The sequence below is a fragment of the Rattus norvegicus genome, chromosome 7 (genome assembly GCF_021556685.1).
Source record: "Rattus norvegicus strain SHRSP/BbbUtx chromosome 7, alternate assembly SHRSP_T2T, whole genome shotgun sequence".
NCBI lineage: Eukaryota > Metazoa > Chordata > Mammalia > Rodentia > Muridae > Rattus > Rattus norvegicus.
The window spans coordinates 689,743-700,598 of record NC_141540.1 but is presented as its reverse complement, the minus strand read 5'-3'; the positions used below and the strand labels follow the sequence as shown (position 1 = coordinate 700,598).

Sequence of the window (10,856 nt, the reverse complement as noted above, 5' to 3'; positions counted from 1 at the left end):
AGAAAATTCAGAAATATGATAATTTGAAGTATTTAGGTACCAATATTAGAGATAATAATATAACATATCAGAAATTACAGATAAGACATGATAGACTAAGAACGTTAAATGATTTTCAAAAGCTTTTGGGTAATATTAATTGGATCAGACCCTACTTGAAAATAACTACCGGAGAGTTAAAACCATTATTTGAGATACTTAATGGAGATCCTAACCCCATATCTACCAGACAATTGACTATTGAGGCCTGTGAGGCATTAAACAAAGTAAATGAAAAATTGACTCTAACAAGGGTCCAACGCTTGGATCCTGCTGAAGAGTGGTCCTTGTACATTCTAAAAACTAATTATACCCCCACAGCCTGCCTGTGGCAGAATGGGATATTGGAATGGATTCATTTACCTCATATTTTACATAAAGTTTTGGTTTCTTATGATACCCTATGCACTCAATTGATTATCAAGGGAAGACACAGGTCTAAGGAATTATTTAGAAGAGATGTGTATATTATTGTCATCCCATATAATAAAGCTCAACTAGAACAATTATTACAAAAAATGATGAATGGATCATATCCTTAATTGGCTTTACAGGGAAAATAATTTTCCATTTACCTCAGGACCCAGTTTTAACTTTTCTATTAGAAAATGATGTGATTTTCCCTAGAGGATATTCTAAAACTCCATTAGAAGATAGAATCAATATAATCACTGATGGGTCCTCAAATGGACGATCAGTGGTGTGTATACAAAATAGGGACTCCATTATTAAGAAGAATTCAAGATATTCAGCTCAACAGGCTGAAATTAAAACAGTCTTAATAGCTTTTACAGAAGTAAAACAGGCTTTCAACCTTTACACAGACTCCAAATATATATTTAACTTGTTTCCGGAAATAGAGTCGATAGTCCTGTCGCCGAGAACCAAGATTTATCTCAAATTAAAACAGTTACAAGAATCTATTCAACAGAGACAGAATAAATATTTTATAGGGCACGTGAGGGGCCACTCGGGGCTTCCAGGTCCTATAGCCCAAGGAAATGCTTTAACAGATTCACTAACAAAAATCATACAGGCTGTAAAGACAGCTAAAAGAGTCATGATCTACATCATCAAAATGCTACTACACTTAGATATCATTTTCAAGTTACTCGTGAACAGGCAAGAAAAATAATTAAATCTTGTCCTCATTGTCCAGATTGGGGACATACATTAAAGATGGGAGTTAATCCACGAGGATTAAAACCTCACATTTTATGGCAAATGGATGTGACTCACATATCAGAGTTTGGAAAATTGAGTTATGTCCATGTCACAGTGGACACCTACTCACACATGGTGTTTGCCTCTGCCAGAACGGGAGAGGCAGTGAAAGATGTAATACAACACCTGGTGCAGAGTTTCTCTTACATGGGTATCCCGAAGAAAATAAAGACTGACAATGCACCTGCCTATGTGCCAAAAACCTTAGAGCATTTTTATCAACAGTGGAACATAGCCCATGTCACAGGAATTCCATACAACCCACAAGGGCAAGGCATTGTGGAACGTATACATTAGAATATTAAAGCACAGATTCAAAAGTTAAGGTCAACAGGTAAGTATACACCTCCCCATCAATTGCTTAGCCATTCCCTATTCGTTTTGAATCATGTAAATACAGATAACCAGGGGCTTACAGCCACCGAAAGACATTGGGCGGAGAAGGAGAGTGCTCCTAAACCCCTGGTCAGATGGAAAGACCAATTAACTGGCCTATGGAAGGGGCCAGATGTGCTAATTGCCTCTGGACGAGGCTATGCTTGTGTTTACCCACAGGATGCCGAATCACCAATTTGGGTCCCAGACAGACTCATCAGGCCAGGCAAAGGAAACGGACATCCGTCCCCCACGCCGAAAGAGGCCGAACCGCCAGATAATGCGGAACCTGGCCAAAAAGATCAAGGCGACTCGCCTAGAGCCAAAAACAAAAACACGCCAGACGCCGACGTGGACACAGCTTAAAACCCTGACAGCTCAGGCAAAGGAAGTATTGAAGGCTACACATGCCCCGGAAACGACAACCTTGCTGTTTGTGGCTATGCTTACAGTCATGAGTGCGCCCACAGCTTTAGGGGAAAGTTTTGGGCTTACTTACCAAAGCCACCCATATTACATCCTGTAGGGTGGGAGGTGTCGGATCACATCAAGGTTTTAACCAATCAAACATTAGTGATAGGGGGATCGCCTGACTTTCACCTTCTAAAGAACAGCTCGGGTTATGTAGATTTTGAGGGAAAGTCCGATTCTCTGCCAATTTGCTTCTCTTTCTCCCCTTCGGTGCCAGTGGGCTGTTTTCAAGTGGGAAAAAGGGTGTTTAACAGAGATACCCCCACCTTGGACAATATCGAACCAGATGGAAAGGGCAATGGGCGGCGTATGTGGGAACTGTGAATGACCACCGTGAGCGATAAAGAAGAAAAAAGACAATATTATACCACAGTAAAGAATCTTCCGCCGCGCTACCCCCATTACAAAACAGCATTTAAAAAGGACGCCCTTTGGGAGGGAGATGAGAATGCTTTCCCGCGCTGGCTTCCATGTGCCTTCCCTGACAATGGGGTAAGATTCTCTCCCTTAGGCGCTGCTAGACTTCTCTGGGACTTCTCCATGTCCTCACCTGATAAAGATCAGAGCAATTATCTCTCCTCCAACTCAAAACCTTATGGGAACTATGTGCCTCCAGTTGGAAAACTGATCAAAAGATGGTATGATGCGGGGTGGGTAGAACCGACATGATTCTGGGAGCCACTCCACAGAGACCTCCCTGATAGACAGAACAAACCACTGATAGAACATCCAGAACTGTTCCGACTGGTTGCTTCTAGTGAGAAACTTTTGCTGAAGAAAACAGGAGCTGCTGATTATGATGCTGTTTCAGTTTCTGCTTGTGTTACCTATCCCTATGCAATATTAGAAGGATTGCCACAATTGATTAGCATAGATAAGGTTGAATCTATTTTTAGTATTAAGTGTACATCATGCAAGCTGATTAATTGCATTGATTCCACTGTATCGGGATCTGTTATATTGATTGTCAGGATACCTCCTTATGTTTTGTTACCGGTAGACTTGGGAGATGAGCCATGGTTTGATGATTCTGCCATCCAGACTATTAGGTATGCTACGGGTTTGATTAGGGCAAAAAGATTTGTAACAGCCTTAATTCTAGGTATAACCGCTTTGATAGCTATTGTTACTTCTTTTGCTGTTTCTACTACTGCTTTGGTTAAGGAAATGCAGATTGCCACTTTTGTTAATGATCTCCATAAGAATGTTACCCTTACATTATTAGAACAGAAGATTATAGATTTGAAATTAGAAACTAGATTAAATGCCCTAGAAGAGGTAGTATTAGAATTAGGACGAGATGTTACAAACATTAAGACTAGGAAGGCCACACGCTGTCACGCTAATTATGATTTTATTTGTGTGACTCCTTTACCTTATAATGCTACAGAAAAATGAGAAAGGACCAAAACATATTTGCTAGACATATGGGATGATGATAACATTTCTTATAATATTCAAGAATTGACGTCCTTAATCACAAAAATGAATAAGCAACAGGTAGATGCAGTGGACCTCTCTGGATTGGCAAGATCCTTTGCGAATGGAGTTAAATCATTAAATCCAATCGATTAGACACAATATTTTATTTTTATTGGAGTTGGGATTTTACTACTTGTTGTTGTACTAATGATCTTCCCAATTATATTCCGATGCTTTACAGATTCCATTGCCCAGGTTCAAGCAGATCTCAATTTGGTGCTTTTAAAAAATAAAAAAAGAGGAACTGCCGCTCCTACAGCAGAGATAACCGAGCTCCGGGGCAGACATGACGCCTGAGTGGGAGCTGGTTCGAGGGTTGGCACCACACGCGGTTAAGCCCCCTGCTTGCGTGCGGCAGACTCCAAGAAGATGTGCACCTGGACTTGCCCCCTGCTACAAACTTGGCTCTAAGCTGATGGGCATCTGGGTCATGGGAAAGATTGTTGTCAGCAGTTTTTTCTTTATTTTTTCTTTGATTCTGAGAATGATCTTGGTAAGACAGAGACTTCCGTTAATAATAGGACAGAAGGTCCTGATCTATTTTTGATCACTAATACCACAAGCTTTCCTGCTTCCTCTTTACAGCAGACAGAGCCTCTGATGACAGGGACTCCAAGGTTGCAGATTATGTCTTCTCTTATAGAACTAGGTACACAGACATGATGGGACATGCTTGTATGACTGTGAAACACTGTTTCTTTGTGAACTCAGTTAGTTACCAGTAGCAGGCTCTTGTAACGTGTGTACTTTTAAAGATTTATGAAAATTTGGTGAGCCGAATCTCAGGAACTTGGTGAATTCGGTTAGTTCCCAATAGGCCGCAGTAGTAATAAGTGGACTGTTCGGGATATAGAAAATTATTCACGAATGGAATCAAAATTTCTATGCGAATTCAGTGAGTTCCCAATGGGACATGCTTGTATGAGTGTGCTTTTCAATATATAGCAACATTTCAAGGAAGGGAATCTAAGTATCATCGTGAGTTCATTAGGGTCCCAATAGGATTCGCATGTAATATGCTTGTTATTCAAGATAGAGCAACGTTTTTAACGAACCTAAACACTGTTTCTTTGAGAATTCAGAAGTTCGCAGTAGCAGGCTCTTGTATTATGTGTACTTTTAAAGATTTATCAAAATTTGGTAAGCCGTATCTCAGTAAATTGGTGAATTCGGTTAGTTCCCAATAGGCCGCACTAGAAATAAGTGGACAGTTCGGGATATAGAAAAATTTTCACGAATGGAATCAAAATTTCTAGTCGAATTCAGTGAGTTCCCAATGGGACATGCTTGTATGAGTGTGCTTTTCAATATATAGCAACATTTGAAGGAAGGGAATCTAATTATCATGGTGAATTCAGTAGGTGCCCCATAGGACTCGCATGTAATAAGCTTGTTTTTCAAGATAGAGCAACGTTTTAACGACCTGGAAAACTGTTTCTTTGTGAATTCAGTTAGTTCCCAGTAGCAGGCTCTTGTAATATGTGTTATTTAAAGATTTATCAAAATTTGGTGACTCGAATCTCAGTAACTTGGTGAATTCTGTTAGTTCCCAATAGACCGCAATAGTAAGTGGACTGTTCGGGATATAGAAAAATTTTCACGAATGGAATCAAAATTTCAAGTCGAATTCAGTGAGTTCCCAATGGGACATGCTTGTATGAGTGTGCCTTTCAATATAAAGCAACATTTAAAGAAAGGATGTAAGTATCATTGTGAATTCACTAGGTTCCCAATAGGATTCGGATGTAATAAGCTTGTTATTCAAGGTAGAGCAACGTTTTAACGAACTGAAACACTGTTTCTGTGTGAATTCAGTTAGTTCGCAGTAGCAGCCTCTTGTAATATGTGTACTTTTAAAGATTTATCAAAATTTGGTGAGCCGAATCTCAGTAAATTGCTGAATTTGGTTAGTTCCCAATAGGCCGCAGTAGTATTAAGTGGACTGTTCGGGATATAGAAAAATTTTCACGAATGGAATCAAAATTTCTAGGGGAATTCAGTGAGTTCCCAATGGGACAAGCTTGTATGAGTGTGCTTTTCAATATATAGCAACATTTTAAGGGACGGAATCTAAGTATCGTTGTGAATTCAGTAGGTTCCCTATAGGGTTCGCATGTAATAAGCTTGTTATTCAAGATAGAGCAACGTTTTGACGAACTGAAACACTGTTTCATTGGGAATTCAGTTAGTTCCCAGTAGCAGGCTCTTGTAATATGTGTACTTTTAAAGATTTACCAAATTTGGTGAGCCGAACCTCAGTAAATTTGTGAATTCAGTTAGTTCCCAATATGCCACAGTAATAATAAGTGGACTGTTCAGAATATAGAAAAATTTTCAGGAATGGAATCATAATTTCTAGGCGAATTCAGTGAGTTCCCAATGGGACATGCCTGATATGAGTGTGCTTTTCAATATAGAGCAACATATTATAGAACGGAACCTAAGTATCATGGTGAATTCAGTAGGTTCCCAATAGGTTTCGCCTGTAATAAGTTTGTTATTCAAGAAAGAGCAAAGTTTTAACGAACTGAAACACTGTTTCTTTGTGAATTCTGTTAGTTCCCAGTAGCAGGCTCTTGTAATAGGTATACTTTTAAAGATTTATCAAAATTTGTTGAGCCGAATCTCAGATACTTGGTGAATTCAGTTTCTTCCCAATAGGGCTCAGTAGTAATAAGTGGACTGTTCCGGATATCGAAAAATTTTCACAAATGGAATGAAAATTTCTATGCGAATTCAGTGAGTTCCCAAAGGGACATGCTTGTATGAGTGTGCTTTTCAATATATAGCAACATTTTAAGGAACGGAATCTAAGTATCATGTTGAATTCAATACGTCCCAATAGGATTCGCGAGTAATAAGCTTGTTATTCAAGATAGAGCAACGTTTTAACGAACTGAAACACTGTTTCTGTGTGAATTCAGTTAGTTCCCAGTAGCAGGCTCTTGTAATTGTGTGCTTTTAAAGATTTATCAAAATTTGGTGAGCCGAATGTCAGTAAGTTTGTGTATTCATTTTGTTCCCAATAGGCCGCAGTAGTGATAAGTGGATTGTTCGGAATATAGAAAATTTTTCACGAATGGAATCAAAATTTCTAAGCGAATTCAGTGAGTTCCCAATGTGACATGCTTGTATCAGTGTGCTCTTCAATATATAGCAACACTTTAACGAACGGAATCTAAGTATAGTGGTGAATTCAGTAGGTTCCCAATAGGATTCGTAAGTAATAAGCTGGTTATTCAAGATAGAGCAAAGTTTTAACGAACTGAAACACTGTTTCTCTGTGAATTCAGTTAGTTCCCAGTAGCAAGCTCTTGTACTATGTGTACTTTTAAAGATTTATCAAAATTTGGTGAGATGAATCTCAGTAACTTTGTGAATTCACTTAGTTCCAAATAGGCCGCAGTAGTAATAAGTGGACTGTTCGGGATATAGAAAAATTTTCAGGAATGGAATCAAAATTTCTAGGCGAATTCAGTGAGTTCCCAATGGGACATGCTTGTATGAGTGTGCTTTTCAATATATAGCAACATTTTAAGGAACGGAATCTAAGTATCATGGTGAATTCAGTAGGTTCCCAATAGGATTCGCCTGTAATAAGTTTGTTATTCAAGAAAGAGCAAAGTTTTAACGAACTGAAACACTGTTTCTTTGTGAATTCTGTTAGTTCCCAGTAGCAGGCTCTTGTAATAGGTATACTTTTAAAGATTTATCAAAATTTGTTGAGCCGAATCTCAGATACTTGGTGAATTCAGTTTCTTCCCAATAGGGCTCAGTAGTAATAAGTGGACTCTTCCGGATATAGAAAAATTTTCACGAATGGAATGAAAATTTCTATGCGAATTCAGTGAGTTCCCAATGGGACATGCTTTTATGAGTGTGCTTTTCAATATATAGCAACATTTTAAGGAATGGAATCTAAGTATCATGTTGAATTCAATATGTCCCAATAGGATTCGCGAGTAATAAGCTTGTTATTCAAGATAGAGCAACGTTTTAACGAACTGAAACACTGTTTCTCTGTGAATTCAGTTAGTTCCCAGTAGCAAGCTCTTGTACTATGTGTACTTTTAAAGATTTATCAAAATTTGGTGAGATGAATCTCAGTAACTTTGTGAATTCACTTAGTTCCAAATAGGCCGCAGTAGTAATAAGTGGACTGTTCGGGATATAGAAAAATTTTCAGGAATGGAATCAAAATTTCTAGGCGAATTCAGTGAGTTCCCAATGGGACATGCTTGTATGAGTGTGCTTTTCAATATATAGCAACATTTTAAGGAACGGAATCTAAGAATCATGGTGAATTCAATAGGTTCCCAATAGGATCGCAAGTAATAAGCTTGTTATTCAAGATAGACCAACGTTTTAACGAACTGAATCACTGTTTCTTTGTGAATTCAGTTAGTTCCCAGTAGCAGGCTCTTGTAATATGTGTACTTTTAAAGATTTATCAAAATTTGGTGAGCCTAATCTCAGTAACTGCGTTATTTCGGGTAGTTCCCAGTAGGCCGCAGTAGTAATAAGTGGACTGTTTGGGATATAGAAAAATTTTCACGAATGGAATCAAAATTTCTAGGCGAATTCAGTGAGTTCCCATTGGGACATGCTTGTATGAGTTTGCTTTTCAATATAGAGCAACATTTTAAGGAACGGAATCTAAGTATCATGGTGAATTCAGTAGGTTCCCAATAGGATTCGCAAGTAATCAGCTTGTTATTCAAGATAGAGCAACGTTTTAACGAACTGAAACACTGTTTCTTTGTGAATTCAGATAGATCCCAGTAGCAGGCTCTTGTAATATGTGTACTTTTAAATATTTATCAAAATTTTTTGAGCCGAATCTCAGTAACTTTGTGAATTCAGTTGGTTCCCAATAGGCCTCAGTTATATTAAGTGGATTGTTCGGGATATAGAAAAATTTTCAGGAATGAAACAAAAATTTTAGGTGAATTCAGGGAGTTCGCAATGGGACATGCTTGTATGAGTGTGCTTTTCAATATATAGCAACATTTTAAGGAACGGAATCTAAGTATCATCGTGAATTCAATAGGTCCTAATAGGATTCACGAGTAATAAGCTAGTTATTCAAGATAGAGCAACGTTTTACGAACTTGAACACTGTTTCTTTGTGAATTCAGTTAGTTCCCAGTAGCCTGATCTTGTAATAAATGTACTTTTAAAGATTTACCAAAATTTGATGAGCCAAAACTGAGTAACTTGGTGAATTCAGTTAATTCCCAATAATCCGCAGTAGAAATAAGTGGACTGTTCGGAATATAGAAAAATTTTCACGAATGGAATCAAAATTTCTAAGCGAATTCAGTGAGTTGCCAAAGGGATGTGCTTGTATGAGTGTGCTTTTCAATATATAGCAACACTTTACGGAATGGAATCTAAGTATCATGGTGAATTCAATAGGTTTTCAATAGGATTCGTAAGTAATAAGCTTGTTATTCAAGATAGAGCAAAGTTTTAACGAACTGAAACACTGTTTCTCTGTGAATTCAGTTAGTTTCCAGTAGCAGGCTCTTGTGATATGTGTACTTTTAAAGATTTATCAAAATTTGGTGAGCCGAATCTCAGTAACTGCGTTAATTCGGGTAGTTCCAAACAGGCCGCAGTAGTAATAAGTGGACTATTCGGGATATAGAAAATTTTTCACGAATGGAATCAAAATTTCTAGGCGAATTCAGTGAGTTCCCAATGGGACATGCTTGTATGAGTGTGCTTTTCAATATATAGCAACATTTTAAGGAACGGAATCTAAGTATCATGGTGAATTCAATAGGTTCCCAATAGGATTCGCATGTAATAAGCTTGTTTTTCAAGATAGAGCAACATATTAACGAACTGAAACACTGTTTCTTTGTGAATTCAGTTAGTTCCCAGTAGCAGGCTCTTCTAATATGTGCACTTTTAAAGATTTATCAAAATTTGGTGAGATAAATCTCAGGAACTTGTTGCATTCACTTAATTCCCACAAGCCGCAGTAGTAATAAGTGGACTGTTCGGAATATAGAAAAATTTTCACGAATGGAATCAAAATTTCTAAGCGAATTCAGTGAGTTCCCAATGAGACATGCTTGTATGAGTGTGCTTTTCGATATATAGCAACATTTTAAGGACCGGAATCTAAGTATCATGGTGAATTCAATAGGTTCCCATTAGGATTCACAAGTAATAAGCTTGTTATTCAAGATAGAGCAACGTTTTAACGAACTGAAACACTGTTTCTTTCTGAATTCAGTTAGTTCCCAGTAGCAGGCTCTTGTAATTGTGTGCTTTTAAAGATTTATCAAAATGTGTTGAGCCTAATCTCAGTAAGTTGGTGAAGTCGGTTAATTCCCAATAGGCCGCAGTAGTAATAAGAGAACTGTTCGGGATATAGAAAAATTTTCACGAATGGAATTAAAATTTCTAGGCGAATCAGTGAGATCCCAATGGGACATGCTTGTATGAGTGTGCTATTCAATATATACCAACATTTAAAGGAACGGTTTTTAAGTATCATGGTGAATTCAGTAGGTTCCCAATAGTATACGCATGTGTAAGCATGATATTCAAGATAGAGCAACCTTTTAACTAACTGAAACACTGTTTCTTTGTGAATTCAGTCAGTTTCCAGTAGCAGGGTCTTGCAATATGTGTACTTTTAAAGATTTATCAAAATTTGGTGAACCCAATCTTACTAACGTGGTGAATTCATTTATTCCCAGTAGGCCTCAGTAGTAATAAGTGGACTCTCGGGATATAGAAAAATTTTCACGAATGGAATCAAAATTTCTAGGCGAATTCAGTGAGTTCCCAATGGGACATGCTTGTATGAGTGTGATTTCCATTATATAGCAACATTTAAGGAACGGAATGTAAGTATCATGGTGAATACAGTAGGTTCCCAATAGGTTTTGCAATTAATAAGCTTGATATTCAAGAGAGAGCAACGTTATAACGAACTGAAATACTGTTTCTTTTTGAATTCAGTTAGTTCCCAGTAGCAGCCTCTTGTAATTGTGTGCTTTTAAAGATTTATCAAAATTTGGTGAGCCGAATCTCAGTAAATTGCTGAATTTGGTTAGTTCCCAATAGGCCGCAGTAGTATTAAGTGGACCGTTCGGGATATAGAAAAATTTTCACGAATGGAATCAAAATTTCTAGAGGAATTCAGTGAGTTCCCAATGGGACATGCTTGTATGAGTGTGCTTTTCAATATATAGCAACATTTTAAGAAACGGAATCTAAGTATCATTGTGAATTCAGTAGGTTCC

General features: G+C 37.8%; 1 pseudogene; it reads left to right on the top strand.

Moving 5' to 3' along the window:
• Window positions 1-1,918: 1,918 nt before the first annotated feature.
• On the top strand, window positions 1,919-3,888 carry LOC148004408 (endogenous retrovirus group K member 19 Env polyprotein-like; annotated as a pseudogene).
• The last annotated feature ends 6,968 nt before the right edge of the window (window positions 3,889-10,856 follow it).